Source organism: Bactrocera tryoni, chromosome 3, assembly GCF_016617805.1.
Source record: "Bactrocera tryoni isolate S06 chromosome 3, CSIRO_BtryS06_freeze2, whole genome shotgun sequence".
In the NCBI taxonomy this organism is placed as follows: Eukaryota; Metazoa; Arthropoda; class Insecta; order Diptera; family Tephritidae; genus Bactrocera; species Bactrocera tryoni.
The window spans coordinates 83,519,968-83,545,923 of NC_052501.1; positions in this window are offsets into that span (position 1 = coordinate 83,519,968).

The window sequence follows — 25,956 nt, forward strand, 5'->3', positions numbered from 1 at the left end:
TAATCAGCCAACTGAGCATAGTATTCGCAACACTATCACCAATCTTGAGATCCAGCATTCATTACTTTATCATATTCGTCCGAATAGACCACGTCCAGCACGCAGTTGAGAAAATATAGCAGCCGTAGCAAAGAGTATACATGAATACCGTGGAGAGTCGATTCGATCTTAAATTGAAAGCGTTCAACATCCAGCTGCGCAAAAACTGAAGCTGCTCGAACTCCCCAAGTGACATTGCTTCGCTCTATGGGCTCTTGAAAAGTTCCATGAAGAACTGACGTTTTCGACCCAAATTTTGTTCAACGATGAGGCTCATTTTTAGCTCAATGGGTATGTAAGCAAGCAAAATTTCCGCATTTGGGTCGAAGAGCAACTTGAAGAGATTCAAGAGCTGCCAATTCATCCAGGAAAAACAACGATTTGGTGCAGTTTGTGGGCCGGTGAAATCATCGGTCCATATTTCTTCAAAAATGATGCCGGTGAGAATGTAACCATCAATGGCGACCATTATCGCGCAATGAAAAAATTTTACTAGTGATCTCGGCGATATTTGGTTTCAACAAGACGACGCCAATTCGAACACATTACATCAATCAAGGGATTTATCAAGAGAATACTTCGGTGTGCAGATAATTTCACGTTTTGGGCCAGTTGATTGGCCGCCAAGATCGTGTGATATCACACCGTTAGACTTTTTCCTGTGGAGATATGCAAAGTTTAAAGTCTATGCGAAGAATCCCGCTTCGATTCAGCAAAACATCATGCGTGTCATTCGCCAGTTACTAGTTGAAATCCGCGAACGAGTCATCTAAAATTGCGCTCAACGGATGGACCATCTGAGACGTAGCCACGATCAACATTTAAAATAGGTAATCCTCAAAAAATAAATGCCATAAAAAGTTCTTTCGAATAATAATAAAAATTAAATTCGAAGCTTCTGTGTTTTTTCTTTTAAAAATTACCTCGAAATGGATTACTGTATATGATTTTGTGTTTAAAAACTCTCTGCAGTCTTTAAATATTAGCGCACGAATAATACAGAGATTTTAGTCTTTCGAACATGCTTTTCAGTGTTGGTTTTAGTTTATGTTTCTTTGAATACAATTCCACGTCCGCTTTTGAGTCAAAATTGTTGTTAATAATATCGCCTAATATAGTAATCGTCAAATGAAATTCTTAGTATTCAAACACAACCACATACGTCCAGAATTTTTGCAAACGCTTTTTCCCACAGACTCCACTTTTTTCCAAAAATCATTAGCCACAGGCACACATTTCGCATTCTTTATTTTGTACCCTGTAGGAAATCGAAGATGGTAATGCAAATACTCATACGTTAACTTCTAAATAAAATGTCTTACGTTTTCAAATCGGCAGCGATAGATGATAGAGATCTATTCTAATTTATATGAGCGTTTAAATTTGAAGCTAAACGGTAGCAAACACATATTTAGGTCCTTTTAGTAAAACAAAAATTGTTTCAAACTGACTAATAACATATCTTATGCTTTTTATGGCGGCTAGAGAGATTAGATTTATAATTTTGCTGGACAAATTTTTTCAAAAATATTTATCCAAAAGTCGATGAAAATTTCGTATGTTTATGCTTTACTAAAAGTTATAGTAACTTTACGCTATAAATATATAACTGTATATATATTTTCCCTGCATTTTACTCTCGTTTACCGCCATTTGTTGTTGTATAGATTTTCAGTCTCAATTCATTCCTTAAGTAATTTATTGTGTATCGGAAATATTCAAAAATTTGCATGCAAAAGCCATATTTCTTAATTTACGGCAGCGCAGCTGCTACGGTCATTAAAAAGCTCACCACTGCGGGATTATATGTGTGTGTGTGTGCTGTTGTGCGCTTATTCCACGCATTGGACGTGCTTTGGCCATTATGGTGTGAGCCTCTTTTTATTACTTACATTAATATTTAATCATTGCCATTTTTGCAGACAACAGAGCTGCTGTGATGCACGCTATTTGTTGTTGCTGCTACAACGCATTCGGCGTTTGCATATGACTATGGTCGGTCGGGTGCTTTCATGCAACAACAATGGTGGTGTATAAACTGCAGTAACTTTTGCATTTGTGCGCTACTGCCAAATTGACCCGGTCCATGCTCGGCAGCACGCTCCGCCGCCCTTATCAACCGCCACTTCACGCACTCACATATTTGTATATGTATATATGTATGTTAGTGTAAATATGTATTTGCGCTTGTGTTTGTATGTATTTTATACCGTTTTGCATAAATTGCCCGCGTTGTCTTGGCATTGCTTTATTATTGCTTGTATTATTAGTGATTTTATTGCCGTCTGCTTATTTGTATGTGTATGTGTAGGCAATAAAATCAAATTCACACTAATTGCCATGATCAGCGGCAGTTATAAATTTGTATAAAAATTCTGCGCTCGTCTCATGATTTCTGTGCTTTTCTCAGTATTTCATTTGCTTCTGCGGTTTGTGTCGCATTGTTGTTGTTTTAATGTATTCATCTGTTTTTGCAGTACGCACTTACTACAGCTATATCATTTTAAAGTGATTGTGGCATTATAGCGGTTCACGTAATTTATGGCATTTCATAAGTAAAGCGACTGAGTGGATGAAATAAGAACTGTGTGGCTGGAATAATAACTCAGTCGCTTTATGCATTGTATAATGTGTGTACCAGAACGAGTTCGTAAGCTTATCATGTAGGCCTATACATCAGACATTAATTTTATAATTCTATTGTTAGCCAACTATACGGAAATCATATACAAAATCCGGTTCGAAATCCTAAAATTGTTTATGAAACACTTTCTAGTAATTCACCTCGAAATGGCACCACCGATTCTTCAAAAAAAAACTTACGCCAGAAGTCACTCCATGAATATCACATTCAAAACTGATTTCCAAAGCTTGATGACAGTCTAGTTCATTGCTAAAGACCAATGACTTCAAATAACCCCACACTGAGTAGTCTAATGGTGTTAAGTCACAAATACTCTGTGGTCATTCAAAGTCACTATTCCTTTAAATAATCGAATCTCCAAACTTTTCTCGCAATAGTTCGGTTATTGCATTTGCTGTGTGGCACGTAGCCTCGTCTTGTTGAAACCAGAGGTTATGAAAATCAACTTCTTCCAATTTCTGCCTTATAAAGTTAGTTATCATCCAACTATACCGGTCTCTATTGACAGTAGCGGTGTGACCATATGGTAAACACTGAAGGAAAAGTTTTCGTTCGCCGTCTGAAGACTGCTGAAATAAATCGCCGAAAACTTTCAATCAAGTCGATCATGAAATAGAGATATTTTTCGGTGTGCGGAACCGGACCGCTGTTTTGGGTTCGATGAATCATGGACTGTTATTACTACCTTAGAACTTTAGAGGATGTAATGCTTCCGTACCTGAGTGGAACATGCTTTTAGTGTAGCCAATTCAGCATGACAAGAACCCGAAACATAGCTCGGGTGTGGTCAAGACTTGGCTACAGGAACAAAGATGGCGATGATTTTGTCCGAGCCGGCACATAAACTCCGGATTTAGAATCCATAAAACACTTGTAGGAGATTGTAAAGAAAAAGTTTCAACCCATTAAACCATAAAGTAAGGGGAGGAAGCGTCCAAGGGGCGTAGTTTTCAAGTCCGAGTTCAGCCTATAAAGCGTTATTGGAATCAATGTCGAAAAGTTGAGCTGCCGTACTTGCAAATAGCAAACTAGAGTCAAGTGTTCTGGAGTTTCCTGTTCCATGTCGCAAAACCGGCAGTTTGCGCAAGAGACTATGTCCATGTTGGACAAGTATTTGTTGAGCCTGCGGTGCCCAACATAAAACGCGACAAAGACACGGAATTTGTCTAAGGGGAAGTTGATCATATATCTAAGCCTTGCTAGGTTGCAATCTTCCAGTGGTAACTTGTCGTGGCGCATTCGTGTTACCTGCTGTCTTCCTGTGGAACCCCTTTATAACTATCTTACCAATACTTTTCGTACTTTGTGGCAGCTTTCATTATTGCAAGCCATTCAAAAAAGCAAAATTATTTCATTGATAATTCTCCTTAGTTCTTAGTCGGGTTTGTAGATTTTTATCTAAAATACAGTACATAAAATTATAAGTAAAATTTCATAAGTAATTGCCTTGACAAAGGCGATTAAACGCGTCGATAAAAGTCATACATTTTATTGCTTGCAATAACAAAATCAGCACAAATCTCTAAAAAGTTCAAACAAAGCATAAAGTGCTCGAATACAGCAAAATATGGAATTAGTAAAACAGAACTTACAATAAGAACCAAAAACGGAAATAAACGAAGGCAAAACGTGCGAACTACAAAGTAACTTGTAGCTACAAAATCAGCACGAGTTTGCTACAAAAACTAAAAAAAAGTATAATTTCGAGCGAATATCGAGAATTTGCGGACATTGTGCTACTAGATAGTTGTTGTTGCAGCTGTTGTTGCAAAAATATTTATTGTTACGAATACAAATAGCTTAAATCGGGTTAGTTTTTTTTCTATACCTATTTTGCTGACATTACAAATTGGCGATTCGAACATACACGGATTTATATGTATGTATGGATAGGTATATGCACAGTGCCGACACGGTAAACTTCCAGCAACTACGAGTGAGAATTATAACAATTTATTGACAGCAACAATGATATAAATTATTCAATAAGAAATAATACACAGCAGAAATGGGCGGGCGATTAAATAGTTAAAAAATACAAATCGCTGCGCCATAGGAGGCTATCGGCGAAATTTGAATAAAAATCTGTGAATTGAAACTGCGAAGCTTTTTTCGACTTCATACATATGCTATATATGTATGTGTATGTATGTATTTCGAGGCATAATATTTATGAGCGACTTATTATACAACTATTATGCATGTTAAATGCTTGTTGACAATTTGTTATTAACAAATCGAATACTAATCAAAGCGCGGGGGGAGAGAAGGCAACGTGAAAGGAAGAAGATGAAGTAAGACAATTCGTAAGCGTTTGAACTACCAATTTTTGTGCTTAGCGGATATTTCTAAACAGTCTACCAGACGAAAAAGCAAGAACAATATCTCAATAAATATTATTTAAATTCGTTTAATGTGTAATAAATTTTGAAACAAATGGTTTGTTGACGCTGTGGAACTACCAAAGTGGTAAACGAGCAATTTGTTGTTTAAATATTTTTGCATATTTAATTTTTGCCCAACGATTTGTGAGAAAATCGCGCATAAAATTGACAAGCGACCGCAAACTAAACGGGAATGTCCATAACAAAAGGCGAAAATTCCAAATAAAAGCGCATAAATCAAAATAGCAAAAGCGCGCAAGTCACTTTGCTGATCTTGACTGTGAGATAAGCGATTTTTATTATCGCGCAAACGTTCAGTTCGCGCAGTTAAAACCGAAAAGTTTGGATGAAGGTTTGCTTAGCAGATCAGATTGGCAACAGCGATTGGCAAAATGTGACCTTAACACTTTTAATTTCATCTGAATATCAAAGGGTTATGCGTTTGTGGATCTATTGAATCGTAAATAAGTTAGTGGAAAGATATGCAACGTCCAGTGTATTTAACGTGGGTACCTGTTGACGACTGCCTTAGCCTACGGAGCTCAAAAGCACAGCGGATAATGATATACAAATTGGTAGTAATATATCAAACCCATTTTTATCAAATGCCAAAAAACGCTCGAAATTCGGGTCTGTAGAATACTCCCTTAAGTGAGGAAAATTTGAAATAACTCTATTATTATCATAGTGATGAAAGCTCATCTAAAAATACTTTTCGAGTGAAAGCTTAGAAGCCTAACAGTATTCACCAGATTAAAGTGGATAGTACTAGGCTCCTAAGCATTTACTCGAAAAATATTTTAGATGAGCTTTCATTAATATGATAGTGTTAGTGGTATTTCAGATTTTTTTATAAGTATTTTTTCCACACCATGCTTTCACTCAGAAAGCAGTAAATGTAATGAATTTTTTTTTTTTTAAATGAGCTTTCACCAAATTTAAATGCTTAGTAACTATGTAGGCATACAAAAATAAAATTTATGTCACTGACAGCCATACAGAAACATTTCAAAGAGTACACGTAAGCTTTCACTTGACAAAAAGCTCTCCTCCAGGTATTCACATATCCTTGGCGCTTCAAAAGTTAGTTTTATTTGAATGAGCCTTCGAAAAGCTTTTAACTTTGAGTTAAGTTATGAACTTTCTGAGCTTTCACTCGAAAAATATTTTTAGAAAAGCTTTCATTAGTACATATGAGTTATTAGTAATTGAAGGAGCAAAAATAATGGAGTATATAGGTAAAGTACTGATAATGAATACACTAGTAAAGTAGAATTCTTACATAAAATTATAAATTAGTTTTAATAAAATGAGCTTTCACCAAATTTGAATGCTTAGTGACAAGATTTATGTCATTAACAGCCATACAAAACATTTCAAAGGCTGCATATAAGCTTTCACTTGACAAAAAGCTCTTCTCCAGGCATTTACATCTCCTGGAGCAACGTCCACAATGAAAGTAAAATAGAAATAGTATTTTACTACCCAAACTGAAAAATGCGCAAAAAACTAAGCTTTCCAACATGTCTTCGGGACTTAATTAAAATTACATTTCGCCCGCTTTGTCATGCTGCTTTCACGTATTTTCCTATGCAACACGTGGGTTGGCCAATGTTGCAGCCGAAGAGTGAATAACTCAATTTGGCAGTGTGATTTTTGTGCACTAAATAGTGAAATAAAGTGCAAATGAGGAGATAGGTTTAGCAGCAATGACAGCGGAAGGGGCGGCTGGTTAGTGGAGCAGCTAGGCAGGGCACCGTTGACGTTGGTTGCAACCTTGCCAGCGTTAGCTGAGCGTCAAAGGCAATTTTTCCCGATTTATTTTATTTTATTTCGCTTTTTCTCTTTTGCATATGTATACTTTTGCGCTACGTTTTTGCCCAGCTGCGAGGTAATGAGTGTCAAATGGGAGCGCGCGCAAAAAAGTTCGCTAACTAACAGTTAACAAAACATTTACAAAAACAGAATCAGTGTGTCGGTGCGCGCCCGAAGTTAAGCAAAGCTGCATAAGTTGGAATTAAGATTTAAAATGTCGCCGCAGGGTTAAGTGAAACATTTTCACTTTCACTTTGGTGAAAAGGCTGAAAAAAGTGTAGCAAAATCGCTTAACAAAATAGTAGAGCACAAGGCAGGTGGCATGCCACAGCGCTGTAACCAAGTGTAACGATCGCATAGTAAAAGATAGATTATCGTGCATATATAGTATAGTTGTTATCGTAACTCAGCTGTGTCGGCTTTGGCATTTGAAGTGGTTCCGCCGCAAATCGCCATTTAAATCAACTAATTATTACTTTACTCGCTCATTAAATCTCATATGTGTTTGTATGTATGTTTCGGTATGAGCGCAGACAGCTGTTAATATTTTATATTTAATTTACACGATGATTGAAGTTCAACTTATTGCTTTGTTGTTTTTATCTGCTTTCAACTTTAATTGAAGCATTTTGTGGCAACTCATATAAGCTTTATGTTCATAAACAAATCCGTTGTCTTAGCAATTCGTCATGGACATAAGAAATTCACTCGCTCGATGACAGAAGGATGCTATTTTAATTATTTTGTAAGACAGACACATAAATTGGAAGTTAAAGAAAGGTAATTATTAAAACAATAAATGATGAAGCTTGAGAAAAGTGAAAGCAAACCGCTGAAATTACATAACTAATTGTTATTGTAGCGAGAACTTTATTAAAAGTTGGCGTCTTTAAATTTTTATTGCGTGTGAAGCTCTGCTACATTTAATGTACCGTTATAACTGATACTTCTACGTAGGTTATGACGCTTTTATTCACTACAGAAAATCATTTCGATAAAAGTTTCAATAAAGTTGTATTCGCGTCGAAGTAAATTCACAGACCGACAGACAGAATTGACAATTAAAGGGATTACATATGTAGGTTTGATCCGATAAAAAACAGCCTTTTTTCAAGAATTTTTTGCTCATATAAAAATTAAATATTTTATTAGAATTTTTTAATAAACATACACTATAACAGAAAAAAATCTGAATTTGTTGAAAAAAAATATTTTAAACTCAGCCATTGAATGCCATATCCGGTGATCCATCGGAAAAAAGATGTCCCACGTCGGCAGAATAACTCCTTACAGGATCTTCTAAAGTGAAAAAATTACGCATTTTTGTTAAAACTTGGAACTTGGACGAAGGAAAAAAAATTAGAAAACTTCGTGACATTTTGTTTTCAAACAGTTGTAATCGAAAAAAAATTCCTTTTGCAAGTCTTTAAGAATTGTATCTGAAAGACCTGTGTAAAATTTCATGAAGATCGTATGAGCAGTTCTCGAGAAATTTTGCCAACCGTCTTCAAAAACACAATGTTAACCGAATTTTTCTTCAAGCAAATTGAAGAGGAAGACTTGGACAACATTTGGTCCCAGCATAATCAGCAAAACAGGTGATGTGAATTGGCCTCCCAGAAGCTGCGATTTAACTCCGTTGAACTATTTTCTGTGGGGAGCTGTTAAAGATAAATGTTACGCCAGCCATCCAGAAACAATTCCAGATCTAAAGTACAAGATTCAAGCTGCTGTAGCTGCCATAATGCCTGAAACCATCTAGAAAGTACTCCAAAATTGGATGGATCGGATAAGTTACTGTAAATTCAGCCGTGATGGTCATTTGTACGAAATTGTTTTCCACAAATACATTTCATAAAACAACCTTTTAAATAAATGTTAGACCTTTGAAAAATATCGAACCGTTTTTTTGTATTGACTTTTTAAATTTAAAATTTTATATGGCCCACCTCAGATCAACTAGAAAATTTGGGACACTATTCTAGAGGACTTGTAGAATTTAATAAGATAATAAAAAAATCATTTTTTTTTAACCCGTAAACCCATGTATCCCCTTAATATCTGTTTGAAGAAAAAACATTTTTTTTACAAAATAATTCTTTATACTAATATTTATCAACTCTTCGGTACAATTTTTTTTAGAACGATTTATGTGTTGCTTCAAAAGAGACCTCTGTATCTGCGATTACAATAGCATTGTCAAAAAAATTCTTTCCAACGAGCAGTCCGAGAGCCCGAAAAGGTCACTAGCGGCCAGATTGGAAGTATATGGTTGATGGCAAAGCATTACAAAATTCAATTCATCAAATTTTTTCATCATTAACATTGGTTTTCGATAGATGATATGAATTGCATGAATTTCATGGGCGCTCCTTAGAGTACAAGATCTAACCAGTGGCATATTTTCTAGACTGAAGAAGAAAAAGATCATTGGCAACTGATATACGATTGTTTCTTGATCTCATCATCAACAGCAGCAATTAGCATAATATTGGGTCGTTCATTAATTATTTCGTTTTAAACATGATTTTTTCAGAGACATTTAATGTGCTTCTGAACGGTCACGTTACACAAATTTAATCTTTCAGCACTCTCTCGAGTTGTTATCCGATGATTTGCCGCCACCGACGTCCTTATTTTATCCACACATCGTCAAGAGTCCTTCCAGGACCTGGTGCAACCTCAAGATCAAAAATTGACGGAACGAAAGTTGGCAAACCAATTTTGGTATTTGTGTTCGGTCTACACGTCTTCTCCATACACATCGCATAATTTTCACCTTAAGATAAATAGAAGATGACTGCACCGCGATCTTTGGTCTGTTGTCGCCTTCAATAAGATCAGCTGTTGTCCTTAAACGAATTTACATAGTAAATTCCCGAATATATTGATTAATATTGGTCATTATTACAATTATCAAACGAAGGGCCAAAAAACAAATGGGAGAAGACTAAAACTGACCTATCAGCATAAATGAAATTAACTTGCGTTTTCACAGAACATCTTAAATTGTTCGAAAAGGTGGCACCGTTGCTTTGAGTAAAAATTTTTTTTTTTCTTAATTTTAAGTGTAAAATTGTTGCTTTTGTTCCATGGTAGCAACTCTGCTTTGAGTAAAAAATGTTCTTTTGTATTATTTTTAAGCGTAAAAAGGTTGCTTACGCTCCACTGTACCTTGCGCAAATTCATTCAATTTTTCAATTTGTTGCCCATCATCACCTGAACGCTGATTTACTCACTGGTAACTTTGTATTTTATAAGCGATTTCATTTGTATTTTTTTTTTTTTTGTGTTATTTTTTCTTTCTGGTTGCTTCATCCATTTAGTTGCAACTAGTAATTTAGTAGTTAAAATTGCTTTTTTTTCGCTACACCAGCTAGACCGTGTGCTACGAGCATGTTGCTTGGACGCTTAGCGACTTAGCGAGTTGCTGTAAATGCTTGCTTTGCTGTTATTGTTGTACCGTAGCTGCTGCTGTGATTTCACAGACACTTGACCGCATAGAAATTAGATGCTCGTACCTCAACGCTTTAGTGAGAGCTACACAAGTAAAAGTTTTTGCCATTTTAATTGCAGGTTTCGGTGGCGAAAATAAAAAGTCGGAAAGGTTTCAGGGAATACACTTGGCTTACTGCTTTATTTTTGATCTTTTTACGCCATGTGAAAAGTATGTGCACAGCAGCCCATTGGCGAAACGCGCAGCGAACTTCTTCGCGTGAAGCCGAAAATAAAGTGAAAAGCAAATAAAGCAACAAAAAAGTATCAAAATAGTAAAATAAGTAGTACATATACATATGTGTATATAGTATAATAGATAAATAAGTAGTTAGCGCGAAAAGCACAAGCGTTGCAGACACGAATGTGGCACTTACAAGCTTACGCGCATAAGTATGTATACAAATATACTATACACTGTGTAAAAGGTTTTTTAGTTACTTGTACATTTTTTGTATCAAATAAACCAACACACAGACACGCACACAAATATATATGAATAGTTATGTGTGCACTTGTACAGCTATTTAGTTGTCATTTTTTCCACCTGTGTTGCTTTTGGGCCATTTGTGTTTACTTAACGAGCGCAATAAATTGCAATTTGCTTACCTACTATATTTAACCCATTTTAGAGGCCCATAAATATCTCCATTGCCACAACATACGATTTTCCATTTTTCGTTGCTTTTTTGTGCATACCGCTAGGCATTCTTACCGCCCGAAGTTGAAGCGCCTACTTGTGCTGCCTTTTCGTTGAGTTTTTGTTGCTACTTATCGGAAAGTCAGCTCGCCGGCGCGCGCGTAAATTTCTAGCTTCCAACAGCTGCTGTTGGAGTCTTCGCTGGCTGGCCATACTGTCTTTGCATTGTTGTTGCTTTTGTTGTGATTTTGTTAGCGCGTTCTATGTTGGCGAAAATTCGTGGCAACAACTGGCGACTACTTCGTTGTATAAACAATGAAATGGGAAAAAATGAAAGCTGTCAATTTGCTAATTTCCGTTTACTTGCTCGCTTTGTTGCACTTCAAATTTATTTTTGTTTCGTAAAATAATTTGCTTCAAATTAATTGCTGTTTTAGCTGGAAGTGGTTGTTAAAGCTGTGGCGACAATAATTTCTCTCGTTTTTAGTGTGCCTTTGGCGGCTGCGCGGTGTGGCACTTGGGCAAGTATGTTTTTAGTTCATTGAAAAAGTAGCACAGTTACTTATTTATGGCAACGTTTTAGTTTTTCGAGATGTCTGCACAAATCTTTATGACGAAATAATTTCAAAACTATAAAAATTGTAGAAAAACTTGAGCCATCAAGTTAAGCCATAAAATGTTAGATAAAAAGATATTGGGTTAGAATTTAAAATTTCGATTCGTCAATTTAAACTGGGTTTTTAAACGATAAAGAACGTGACATCATAAACAATCTCTCTATTCAGACAATCTCTTCTTCGACCAATGAAAAACATGTTTTCATAAAAAGGTTTTCTTGGCATTAAAGCAATAGTTGACACTCTCTTTCAATCGCTCGACATGTTTTGTACAAAAGAATGTCGGTCTTAAAGTTAAGGTTTGCCAATGAAACATTTACAAAGCCATCACTCAGTCACATTTCGCACTAGACTTGACTTTCTGTGACTTTTCTCTCCTAATCAAGCAGCGAACGAGCAAAACTACAACGGAACAAGTAAGAAAAGGCTAAGTTAGAGCGAAAGCGAACATTTAGTACTCTCACGCAGGCCTAAATACCTAGTTCCCTTAGTTTTCTAGTCTGTCTGTAAATTTATTTACAGGTTACTTCAATATAATTTAAAAAAAATACCAGTTGTGAGAGTAAGGCTCAAAGCCGGGAAAAACTTTCTTTAAATTTTCGTAATATATCTGGCAGGTTGACCGATATTTTTGGTCCCCGCCACAGGAATTGGGGTCCACATATTCGGTATATGGAGGCTTGAATAGTTTGTATCCGTCTTGGACAATTTATAGTACGAGTAATAAGGTGCAATACGTTAAAGGCATTATTCCTGCAAAGTTGGGACTTTTTTCTAATTGAATGACCGAGGTTTGTCAGTATAATATTACCTAACGAATGCGTTTTAAATGTTTCCAATGAAATGTGGTGTCACACCGACTTCTAAAAAGCTCATTCATCCCATCTCGGATATAAAATTATATGACGACGCTAGCTAGGTCCGATTGGACGAAAAAACTCCAGCTCTGAGAGTATACGCCGCAGTACTCACCCAGGGAAGCAGAGAAATAGAAAGACCAGATGGAGAATGACCTGGCTACAATTGGAATCTCCAATGGACCACAAACAGCAAAAAGGAAGAACCGAGGCGGCCAATTGACTGCCTCATTTCGTGAGATAACACGTTCGCGAAACTTGGTTTTCAATAAATTTATTGTGATATTCGCTGTGTGGCTTGTGGCACCGTCCTGTTTGAACCACATATTGTTCAAGTCCATATCATCCGATATGGCTTTGCCCAATTCACGAACATACGACGATTCTGGTGTTCAAACGACTTCAGTTCTTGCGTCAACTTGATCTTGTCAAGATCTTTTCCCAAAATTTGCCACAACGACGTCACAAAGATGCCCTTCTAGACAGGACGATTATAACGACCGTACATTGAACGTAGCCCTGTTATAGTTGAGGCCACTGACTACGAATTTCAGTAGTAAATTTTAGTAATAAATCTTAAAGGGAAAAATATGGCATTGTTTGTCCCTATCGGTCTACTTTTGTAGCGTCCCTATTGAAAACCCCGTTATATTCCCATCGAGTAGTGTATAGTCCTTTTGATTTTATTTGCAATTCCGTTAGTGGTAATAGCATTTAGTTCACGAATGCAACATATTATAATAAAAAAGTAATCTGAAGTTTGTAATTGGCTTGCCATGCGAACTCTTAACATTAAATAATACCGACAAATAATTTTTGATTTTTCTCAAATGAATTTCTGTTTGCTTTTTTTCTGGTTTCGAAAATACTTTCGAAATTCCACACGAATTATATGTACTTATATTACAGCGACCACTTACATCCAAATCATTATTTTATTTAAACTAAAATTTGCGTGCCTCCACAATGCTTAAGCCGCTTGAGCAAGGGTCACACATGCCTTTCGAAAATTTTTGTCCAACAAAATAATTATTGTTAAGAATGACAAGCTTTGACAGTTTAATCAAATCATTGAACATGTCGTTAAGCTGCACAAACGCACACATATAGAATATATATAATGCTAATTTAAGTATGTACAACAGTTGATATGCCATGTCAGCAAATTAAGAATATGCTTAATGCAATAATCGGAATACCGTTCATTTGTGCCTCATATGAATGACTTAATTTGGCAAACTTCAAACGCAAACGGACAATCGCGTTGAGCTTAAATATTGCCCAGCATTTGGGTGGCAAGTAGCCTCAAGCGGCGGCAAGCGAGTGAGTTGCTCAAGACAACGGTAAATCAATGCAAGTTGCAAGTAATTGCATGCCTACTTTATTGCTATGCCAGTGTGTGGTTACAATATGTGGCAAGCCGTGGCGCCCACAGCGAAACTTTGTATGTCTGCTAAATACAATAGCAGTATCTTGTTTGCAACACGCTCAAGTTGCCCCAATTCGACAAGTTTCACATAATTATGTACACAAGTCCATAGAACATGGGCGGACGTTAATAGTCAAAACGTGTGGCAGCGTTTGTTTGAAAATATGATTAATTTTGATTTATATGAGTCAATGCTAGGGATGCCAATATAATGTAGTTAAGATTTCGGATACTTGAAAGCTCGTCGGGGCGCTCGTATTAAACCTTCAAGCACACGCAACAGCTTAGAGACACCACAAACACAATCTGAGAGCGCTAATGACTATATCGGTCCACACTCGGTATACAACCAATTACTAGATATAGTAACCACCCTTTCCCAACAACATTAAAGCCTTCGAATTCCGAGCGAAATTTCGTCTGTTCAACACGTAGTTGGTGTGATGATTTTCAGAAGACGTGAACAACAACTCAATTTAAAAATACAGCCAACAAACTACAGAAATATATACTAACATATTATATACATATATACATATATTACAAATATACTACAATATATAGAGTGTATATTTATAAAGCCATATTATTTCTTACAACTCAATCACTTGTATCGCCATGTCTTGCTGACCTCGTTGTTGTGCCGATTGTAAGAATTTCATGGAGAATTCATTGAAAATTAGTTCTTTTTTATTATTTCTGGGAACGTCAAGTTGGAGAATGTGCGCCAAATGGCCGAATAGCCAGCCAACACCACTTCCGCACAACAAGTTTAAAAATAAAAGCACTTTTTCGCCAAAGAAAAAATCATGTAAGCCAGCAAACAAAAACAACAAATAGCAAATAATAGCGTAAGCAAGTAAATCAGAAACTCATATAAAATAATAATAGTGCAGCTGGCAACAGGCAAATTTCAAAGGAGCTGAGCTGACTGGGAGAGGAAGTCGTACAATAGCGCAGTTTGCTCGAACATTAGGGTGGGTGACTATTTTTGGTTAAAAATATTGGAAATATTTCATGTATTATTCATTTTTTTAATAATTCTTTAAAAGAATTTTTTGAATTTGCTGGAAAATGCTATGCTATGTTTGGAAATGTTTAAGTGGACATTTTTTTGTGAAAACGATAGAGACGAAATATTTTATTAAAATTTGTAAATTTGAGTTTCCAAATATTTTCATGAAAATAGAGGAGAAATATTTTATTAAAATTTGTAAAATTCATTTTTTCAATATTTTGCTCGATATCATATTCTAAATTCTTTGGTAAAAAAACTATTTTCAATATATTTTTTAACATAATAAAAAATTTTTTAATTTATTTTTTTATTTAATGCTAAAATTTCTCTTTGTGGAAATAATATAAAACAAAAAATATTTTATTAAAATTTGTACTTACCTTTTTACGACATATAGTTTAAATATTTTCAATAATTCTTTTGGAAATAATATATTAAAAATGTATAACTTTATTTTTTCAGTATTTCGGATACAATTTTTTGTAAATAATTTGTAAATTAATATTTTTTTCGATATAAATTTCTAAAAAATTTTTTTTGGAAAAAATATTAATGAGCCGGAAAATTTCTGTTCAAAAAAAAATGTTTACAAAATGTCTAAAATTTTTTTTTTAACATTTTTCTCGATATAAGTTCTTGTAAATAATTTAATAATAATTTATGAATTAATTTTTTTTTTAATATATTTGATAAAATAAGAATTTTGGAAAAAAATTGAAAAGTTTTGAAGAAATATTAGTATTTTTTACTTTTTTAAATATTTTTTTCGATACAATTTTTTTTAAATAATTAATAAATTAATATTTTTCGATATACATTAATTAAACAAAAAAATGGTAAAAATATTAAAAGGTTGGAAAATTTCTCATATGTAGAAGAAATATTTTATAAAAATGTATAAAGCTAATTTTTTTCAATATTTTTCTCTACACAGTTTTTTTTAAATTATTTAACAATAATTTGTAAATTATCTTTTGTTATAACATTTTTTCGATAGAAAAATTTTTTGAATTCTTGAAAAAAAAAATATTAAAATCCTACAACTTTTTCTTAGAAGAAATATTTTGTCAAAATGTTTAAAATTTATTTTTTTAATATTTTTCTCTGTACAATTTTTTATATTTTTTTGTATTTGTGTTTTTTCGATATACTTTTTTTTTGAAGATTTAATAATAATTTGTAAATTATTATTTTTTTCATTATGTTTTCGTCATACATAATTATTAAATTATTAAAACAAAACATTGAAAATCCGGAAAATTTCCGTTAGAATACATTTCTTGACAAAATTTAGTTTTACCATTTTTTTTTTTTGAAAAACAAATCTAATTTCAGCAATTTTTTTGGAAATAATTTAATTACAATTTTCACTATTTTTCGATAAAATATTTTTTTAATAATAATATGTAATTTTTTTCAAAATTTTTTCGATACGAATTATTGAAAAAAAAAATATTGCAATATGAGCGTTTCAAAATAATGAAATTTATTTTCAGAAACTTTAGTTCTTTGCTGCGAGCTTACATTTTCATTTTATCTGTCCTCATAAGCTTCAGCAACACAGCTAGAACTGAGCTTGGTATGTGCATAATCAGGAAAATATTCTCCATTCACAGTGAGAACAAATATAGAGGGAATCGCAAGGAATTTTTTGGTCGGTTTTTTGTACCTTAAATATTTTTCAAATTCACAAGTTTTCGGTTGCAGATATCAGACTTTCTTCTAAAGTTGCTATAAAAAAGAATAGGCTCTTGGTGTCTCACAAATTTGCTAGTTTCCAGATTACAAAAAAATATTTAATTTCTTTCTGTTCTAATTTTCCAGGTCCGACTGACAACCGCACCCTAAACAATCTAGCCGGCATGCAACACTGTTACAGTTATGGGCCAACTGAACGAAATAAACTCCCCAAAGCACAGTGAGACCTCTCCACAGTCGCAAGCAAATAATTAAAACAGTATTTAAATTATCTCACGGAAAGTTATAAGAAATTTTACTCCGCCACATTTACCTTTAATGACCAAATATGCATAGCATATAAGCTTACCATTATACATATGTACATAAACATATGCATTTATTTGCTGTTATATAGACCACTCCGTTCTAAATTCTTTTGTTTATTAATACTTAAAACAATTTCCGACGCTGTGCAGACTGCAAACCCCAAAAAAGAATCAACACAAAAGAATCTAAACAAAATGTGAAAATCAGCAAAGAAAAAATTTAGCGAGCAACAATTTCTTAACAAGCCGGTCAATAGGCGAAATAACCGCCAATCAAGTGCAACCATGTCAAATCTGTCTAAGTGACTAGCTAGCTAGCAGAGTTGTTGGCTAGCTGACAGACTGCCTGACTGGCCGACCACTTAACTGGCTGCAACTGCTTGGCCATTTCGCGCACACCTGCTTGGCGCGCTGTGCTCGTTGCCAACTAAAATAGTTCAGCTGGACGTGGTGCTGCGCAGGCGCGCATAGCCGCACTTTGCACTCATTCTTGAAATAACGAAATAATTCGCCGATTCTAAAGGCGCAAGTTCGTTAGTTCACTTGTGGCGCGCTCTAGCTGGCATTTGCAGTTGTTATGTCGGCTGGGCCTTCACTCAAAACGGTCATGACAGCATTGCTTGCAAGACTTCTTATAAAACAAAAAAACAAAAAAAAAAACAACACTTTGCTTTGCGCAATTCCAAAGCCGCCCTCTAACTCGCATGAAAATGGCGCTGTGGTCGCTAAGGCTTGTTGCATTTTGAGCACTTAATTTAAGACTGACAGTTATCGTTCTGAGGCGCACAATGGTTTAGCAAAAATCAAAAATTTCAAAAGAAAACATATAACAAAAAAAACCAAAAAAATTAAAAAAAAAAAAATCAAAAAAAAATCAAACAAAAAAGCGAAAAAAAACAAAAAGAAAAATAATTTTGTTCTACTTGTTGCATGCATATTCATGCAGCATATACATATTTAAGTCACATTTTGGAAGCCAAATCTCGAACGTTTGCTGCTGCCAGCTGCCAGGAATTCTTGCCATTTGTTGTTGCACTCTGAAATTATTGGTTTTATAGCATATATAGAAATTATTTTTTCCTTATTTTTTATCTACTTATTTCATTTTATTTATATACATATTTATTTTTTTTCCTGTTGCATTAACCGCCAATTTTACTTACCAAAAGCTGGCCTTCAAGTACACGCCCACCGAAAATTTTCGAATTTGCAAATATAATCAATATAATATTTTTGCGGCAAACCACCACTTGTGGCTGCTTGTTGTCGCTTTTTTTCCAATTCTCAATAGCTTTTCGTATCAGAAGCGTGCCGGTAGTCGCTAATCGATTTTTCATTGCAAATTACGCCCGTATGTAGGTGACTCGAGTAGCCGTTAGTTATACCCAAATTAAGTATACCCATTTTCTCTATGCTATGTTTGTGTGGCATAAATAGCGGTACGGTAGCAAGCAATTTACTGCAGTGTAATTTTCGAGTAGCATTAAAAAATATTAAATTACATTTAAATGCAATTGATATGCATTATTATGGCAGCGGTGTGTGGTGAAGTCCGTTCTTAGAACCAGCACGGCTTTTCAGAGTGTTGTAGCTTGATTGCTTTGTGATAAAAAAGCTATAACACCCTTTTCAAATACAAAATATTTTTTACAAGAACAATTATCTGAACAATTACTTCGGAGATTGCACTGCGAGTTTTATATTGTTTAAGACAATAACCAGACAAGAAATACGCGTTAACTGCCATTGCATCGTAGCTAAGCCCTTCTCAAATACAAAAGAACTCTTACAAGAACTTGGTTTTGATAGGTCAGTTTGTGTGGAAGCTATATGCTATAGTAATCAGTTATGAACAGTTTCTTTCGGAGGTTACAACATGGCTTTTGACAATAACCCATGCCAAATTTGGTAAAGATATTTAGTCAAATGACAAAATATCCCGTATAAGCACTTGATTGCGATCAGCTTTATAGCTAGAAAAGAACGCATGCAAAATTTCAGAACGGTCTCTCTAAAACTGAGGCACTAGTTCGCATAAACAGAGCGAGACCGACAGATGGGCATTTCTAAATCGACTCAACTCGTCATGCTGATCATTTATATATAAATTTTTATTTATTTTTCCGCTGCAGCCCCCTTCACTGAACTGCTTTATGATCTATATAGCTTTCTTCTTACTTTCATTTACGGGATACGATGATGCCTCTAAGCATGCCAAACTTTGTGACAAGCTTAATATACCATGTTCAGTGTATAAAAAGGCTCCCTGCACCTAGAGAAAAACCTTTCACGACATGCCAAAATAACGCTTAAAAAGGAAGATCATGAAATTAATTCCATGGCGTGGTAAACGACCTTGTTCGGATCAGTTTGGAGTAAGTTAGAATATATGGCTCGTCCCTCAGCATTGAGGAAGATCACACTTAGACTGTTATGTACAGTATTCGTGAGGCCAAAGAAAATTCCTGAAGTTGCATAGCATATCGGAGCCTATCACAAGTTTGTTTAAGTGTGTTGAGATCATACTATCTCATCTTCTTCCAAACAGTTGATGTCTGGTATCTGGCAAGAGATTCAGTTTCACTGCCTTAGTCTCAAATGGAAAGTATCGAGTTAGAACTCCTACAACCATAATATCGCTGCTCTGCTATCGGAGTGGATAACCACCATTCTGAATTAGGCTGCGTATAGAAACAATAGATCTACTGTTATTTTTATGGCAACCACCTCCGCTTTGAAAACACTACAGTGGCCAAGAAGCCTAAAACTTTAGCTGACAAAGAGCTCTTGGCAGCGTACTCCTCCACCTACGCTCCCGCACGCAATCCCTGGGCGCTTATTGCCCCCATCCTTTGACGAGTCCTTCTCTACCATGCCTCCCTCTAAGGTATATGAGCAGTTAAGAGACAGCCAGGGCAAAGTGTGTATCATACAGGTTTCTTTTATTTAATTTCGAGATTAAAAATGGTTTATTTTCTACAATGGTGCCTCACGTAATGGCATTACGAACAGAAGTTCTATAAAACTATCTACTGATTACGGGAGCATTGCTAGGATATCTGGCTTCAGCATGTAGTTCATTTTAATCTCTTTATGTTAATTGCAAATTTGTTCCTTCAAATCTGAAGTATTTCAACAGTGATTCGTTACCGGGTTCCATTTTGCACTTTTTCTCGAACGTGCATGCCAGCTGACGACTAATTCAAGGCGTTAAACTCCAGTTCCGACGACAGTCGGGTCTACTTAACCGGAATGGACCAGGATTTGTTTATCCGGTCAAGGACTATCAACTCGACAGAATTCTGTCGCTACAGCATCAACAACAAGCATTAAAGTGGCCAATACTCGTCTTAGCTGTTCAGAGGACCAATCATAGATTAATTGAGTCCCAATGTCGACTTTAGCGGGAACATGAAAAAAAAGTTTAAAACTATATACACTAGAAATATTTCTGTTGGGTTTCAATAAAGGTGAGATTTCTTCCTACAGGATTTGGTCTTGAAATCTCGAAGGGTCAACCTTTACTCCACAAATATTGAAAGCTGAAAAAGAGCGAAACATATCATTGTGAGAAAGTCAAGTCAATTAATTTTTTAGCTCTTTTGAATTTTTGAAAGTCTCCATTTTATGACAACTTCTTATTTATAGCAAAAATATGTGCTAAAATAATTTTTATATGGACTCTGAGGCTAGCAGACAAACGCGTTAGCAAATTTAATGCGCATAACCCCACTGGAATTTGGGGTCATCACGCCGAATGTTTACGAGCGCTTATGAGCGAAGCAGCAGAGTATAAAAACTGACGAGCAAAACGCTCAAATGTACGCATGAAAATCTCGCGACAAATTAAAGCAATCAACATAAATCTTAATTGTTGCAAAATGCATAAATATAAATCATCATCAGCAGCAGCAGAAGTGAGCAGCAGCAAGCACTCAAGTTGCAAATGAAATAATAAGAACAATCAAAAGCTTGCAAAAGAGCAAAGACAAAAGAAATCAAAATCTGTGGAAGAAGGCGCTTTGAACAATGGCAAATATCTTTGAGCAAATATGCACACACAAGCATCCATACATACACAGATAAAAAGAATTACACGCATGTGAAGTGGCAGCAACGGCAGACAACAGATGTCAAAAATGCCAAAAACAAAAGCAACAAGCAGCGACCGCAGCAAAGTACGAGTAAAATAAACAGCCGCCACTTCATGCCACACATGGCCACTTTCAATTTGCATCTTGCGCACACTACACACCCTCACATGGCGCTGCGCTGCTGCGGCCGAAAATGAAAGCACGAAAAACGCTGAGAAAATCTTGGTGCTGCGGCCAGAGTTTTGGTGCCTTGAAAAGTTTATTAAATGCAGTGGCAAGCAGCCATAAGACACAGTTTTACATATGCGCGCACATATTCATATATGTATATATAATACATGTGCATGTATGTATGTGTGTATGTGCCGTTTTTCTGCCAAAAGTCAGCCAATCCATAGCTTCTGCTCTGCCACTTACTACTTTCATTTCAAAAGCACTTTTCCATGCTTTGCTTTCCCGCTGCAGCCCCCGCCACTGAACTGCTTTATGATCTCCAGAAGTTTCTTCTTCATTTCCTTTCATTGAACTTTTCGTTGATTTTTTGTTTAAAATATAAACTTCTGCCAGAAGACTTTTAGCTTATCGGCCACAAGTGGTTTGATGGCGCTTTGTAGTTGTTGTTATTATGATTGTTTTTGTTGTTTTGATTTGAGTGATTTTCTGTTGCTCTGGCTTTGATCTGGCTTACCGCAAAACATTTACTCGTGCCATAGGTCGTCAGTGTTGTTATTATTGTTGTTGTAGTGGCTGCAAAATTGGTCTACTGCCAATAATATGAAAGCTTTTCGTAAACAAAAACAGAAACAAATGTATGCGCCTGAATTCCATATTGACCATGTGAGTAGGTATGGATGTACATATGTGTACGTATTAGTTGAGGAGGGAAATGTGTGTGAATTTAATTAGCGTTAAAATGGATCTTTTGATGTAACTGTTTGCTTAGTTTTCCATTATCCGCTGTGCGGCTCTGGTTTCTCAGTTAAAGAAAAAGCCGAGAAAAGCTGTAACTTTTATTATAAAATATTTACAAAACTATTTTAAACTTGTTTTTGAATAAGCGATTGATCGACGGACCTATTCGGGCGTAGAAACACCGAACTTGATACATATACAATCGATTTTTTCCTTTCTTCACTAAAATATGTCTGTTCCTAAATTATATTTCCCACTTAAGGCTTGCCATGCCCACTTTCGATGCTTCAAAAGTGACCTGAAAATTATGATTACCGCAAATATATTAGAAAATTTAATATTTCAGTGAAAAAAATCATTGCTATGCTCTTGATAGACCTGATTATTTTCATTTGAGGTTCTACGATGCCTCTGGAAAGCTTTCAATTCGCCGTAAAATATATATTCTCCCGCATCAGTCTTAACAGGTAAATCGAAAAGTCCACGGCCTTTAATAATAAAACACATTTTTTTGACCAAATTCGTTTTTGTATTCAGAATACTTCCCTTCAAGGGCGATACACTGTTTACAGTGACCCTCCAACTTTTCGATCCCATTTTGGTAGTACGCCTTGTCCTTTCCTTCAAAATAGGTTTCAGTTTTGGCGATCACCTCGTCATGCGACGAAAACTTCTTTCCAGTGAGCATTCTTCTTGGGTATGAGAACAGGAAATAGACGCTGAAGGACAGATGTGCGACACACAGTGAAACCGGCAGCAATTTGTAACCCAATTCATGGAATTCTGCCTTTTTTTCTGCAAATGCGCTCGTTTTTGGGCGATTTGGTCCTTCAAACGTTTAAATAATGCTATGCAATAACCACTGTTAATGGTCCTTCCTCAAGCCAAATTCGCCATCAAGCTATGTATTTTTTCCTTTAAAAAAGTAATATTGTACCAACACATGAAATTCCTTTTTATCTATTATTTTAACAATAAGAAAAGTAGATTCCCTCAAAAATTCACAAACTAACAGCTGGCGGGTCTGTTTTTTACGAGGAGGAAGCATCGAAAGCCTGAAACCCATGTCAGTGTGGAACTTTAACCCGAACTAAACCTCCTACTGTCTGCTACCGATCCCCCCGGCTCCACCGTCAAGCATTACGTCGGAATGAAGGGTGAGTATTACTCAAACCTACGTGATGGTCTTAATGCATTCAGTAACAAGCTGCATTTACTTGGTCCTACCTCGGTTTGTTTCTTAACCCCCCTTTTGTTCAGTGACTGTCACCCAATCCTTCTTGTCTGTCGGTTTGTGTGTCGAGTCTAAGTTTTTCGTTGCATTTTGAAGTAGTCTTCTATGTAGTTGCACTCCAGCTTTTTGGTGTTTCATTATTTTGGTTGCCACTTCGCACACGGCTTTCCATTCATTACGTGATTCCACCATTTGAAACACTAGATTTTCTGGGGTTGGGTCTATCGCGAATGCGTTTTTAAAAATTTGCCTTTCTTCATCATATTTCGCGCAATGGAACATTGTGTGCTCCACATTCTCGATGATTTCGCCTCCGCAATATTGGCATATACCGTTATCTTCGTGTTTGAAACACTTCAAATATGATTTTAAACAGCCGTGTCCAGTGGGAATTTGAGTTACGCGATAATCTACTTCACCGTGCGATCTGTTTAGGCATAGTTCAATATTGGGGATTAGCCGGAATATCCAGCGTCCATTTCGGCTGTCCTCCCATCGTTTTTGCCAGCGCTTCACCGTATCTTCTCTGCCTTTGGCTTTTCGGGTTCTGGGTGTTGCTCTCTCGTTTGAAGGGTGAGCTCTTTAACTAAGAGGACTAGTGGGTGTAGCATCTTCGATTACTAGAGCAGCATCTTCGGATACCGTACAAAACGTGGAGCATACGCTTAATACGCATAAGGTGTACGTGGAAAATAGGCCGCGAGGGAACGATTTGATTTCGAGGACTTTCGCCCATATTTGGGCGCCGAATAGAGCAACTGACTTTAATACTTCGGCTAGCAGTCGTCTCCTATCCACGGGTATTGAGTATTAGCCACGTTAGAGCTCAGCATATTTTCGTAGCTTTTTCATATGATAAGCCACGTGTTCTTTAAACGACAATTTTGCATCAAGAACAATTCCCAAATATTTGATGGCTGACTGAGTGGTTATGCTTACATATTTCGTGCAGAATGTAACAACTTCTTGAATTTTTCTGCCAGTAATAAGTACGGCTTCTGTCTTGCTCTCTACTAGGGTTAGTCTATTAGTTTCGACCCAGTCGCTAATTTGTGATATTGTTATGTTGGCTACCATTACGATATCCGCTATGTGTTTAGCTATTACCAAAAATGCAATGTCGGACGCAAAGCCAATGACATGTACGTTTGTCGGTACTTCGGGTCGCAGTAACCCGTCAGATGTAGCACCACATATGTGTCAGGCCGGGAATTTTCAGTTGACCTGTTACAAGATTGTTTGGCGTGGTTATTGATGAAATCTCTTAGAATCCTTCCAGTCTGGCCCTGTCGATTTGAGAACATGTCAGACTTCTTTAAAATTAACGCTTCTTAGATCAAGCTGCTTTGAGAACTTTCACAACCTCAACTTCAGTTGTTCAACTTTAAACGATTCATATAGTATAAAATTCACAGGAAGTCTTCGAGGTCACTTACCACAGCAAACAGCTCATATTTTCGTTGAAAGATAAAGTCATATCAGTACAATGTTTTCAGAGTGAGAAACTATAGCTAATTCATGTGAGAAAGCAGATACCGGTTATGAACCTCACAGTGGCAGTCAGAATTCCGACATATCATTTCAGAGGAGTAAAGAAAATTAGAGCAGTCCTTAGAAACAAAGAATTTGACTTCTGATCTGAGTCACATATGGAAGGAAACTATTATATCAAAGTACAACATCGCTTTGGTAGTTGCCATAACCCCAAACATCTCGAGAGCAGGAAAAACTGCATATAGGCTTTTGATTCAGGTACAATTTCTAAGCACTGGAAAAATCGCCGCAACCAAAAAATAACTTTTCAGTATATTTAAAGAATGCTCGGTATTTCACTGCACTCTGCACCCTGCACCCAGTTCCGTACGACCAATTGCTGCTTTAGAGAGAATGCGGACAGAACGATGGTTGACAAAGTATGCTTATACCTAACCATTCATAACAGTGAAGTCTTCATAATACTGCAATTATATTCATAAAACACATATCGCGTGATGCCAGCACATTGCTTAACCCTTAAATGTCTCAGCGAGACCGTGAAAAAAATTTATGCGCTCGAGGCAAATATGCAAAGCAGCAAACAGCTGAAAATAATAAAAACATAATTTTTTTCTAAATAAACCAATAACATAAAATAAATGGACAACAACAGAAAAACAGGCGCAGCGGAAGAAGTGATTGAAAAAATGCAGATTGAGTAAAGAGCAGAGTTTAATGCAAAATTACAAAATGCGCGCTGACATTGAGTGCTCCAAATGAGGAGCGGCGCGGCGCGTCTGTTGCTTACTGGAAGACACCACGAACGCATTGTGGCTGTGTGGCAAAACAGCAGACGTGGCAAAGTGAGCAAGAAAAATACAACCGAGCGGTGCCTTGTAAAGATCTTATGGTTGAACAGTGGCTATTGCACGCGTTACTTGCAGACGCCGCCGCCACCTCATTATAACATTACCGCGACGCGCTGAGGTGCCGCTGTGCCGCGCGCAGCTACAACGAACCACGCTTTGTTGTTGCTTTTATACTTGTTATTACGGCTGCTCAGAACGAAGCGCCCAATTGCAGAAATGACTGCAGCGCACGGCTTGCGCGTTGCGCTTGCACTGTAGCACGCTATGTGCTGAAGGTAATGGCGCGCATGCGCAGCCGCTTCGAGGGACTGCAAAAAAATTACGTAAAACGTATTACATATATAACAAGAAAGCGAATGCGCATTGCAACTAAAAATACGCGGTATGCCTACGCGCCAACGGCGCAATTGTGCATGCAACTAACTGG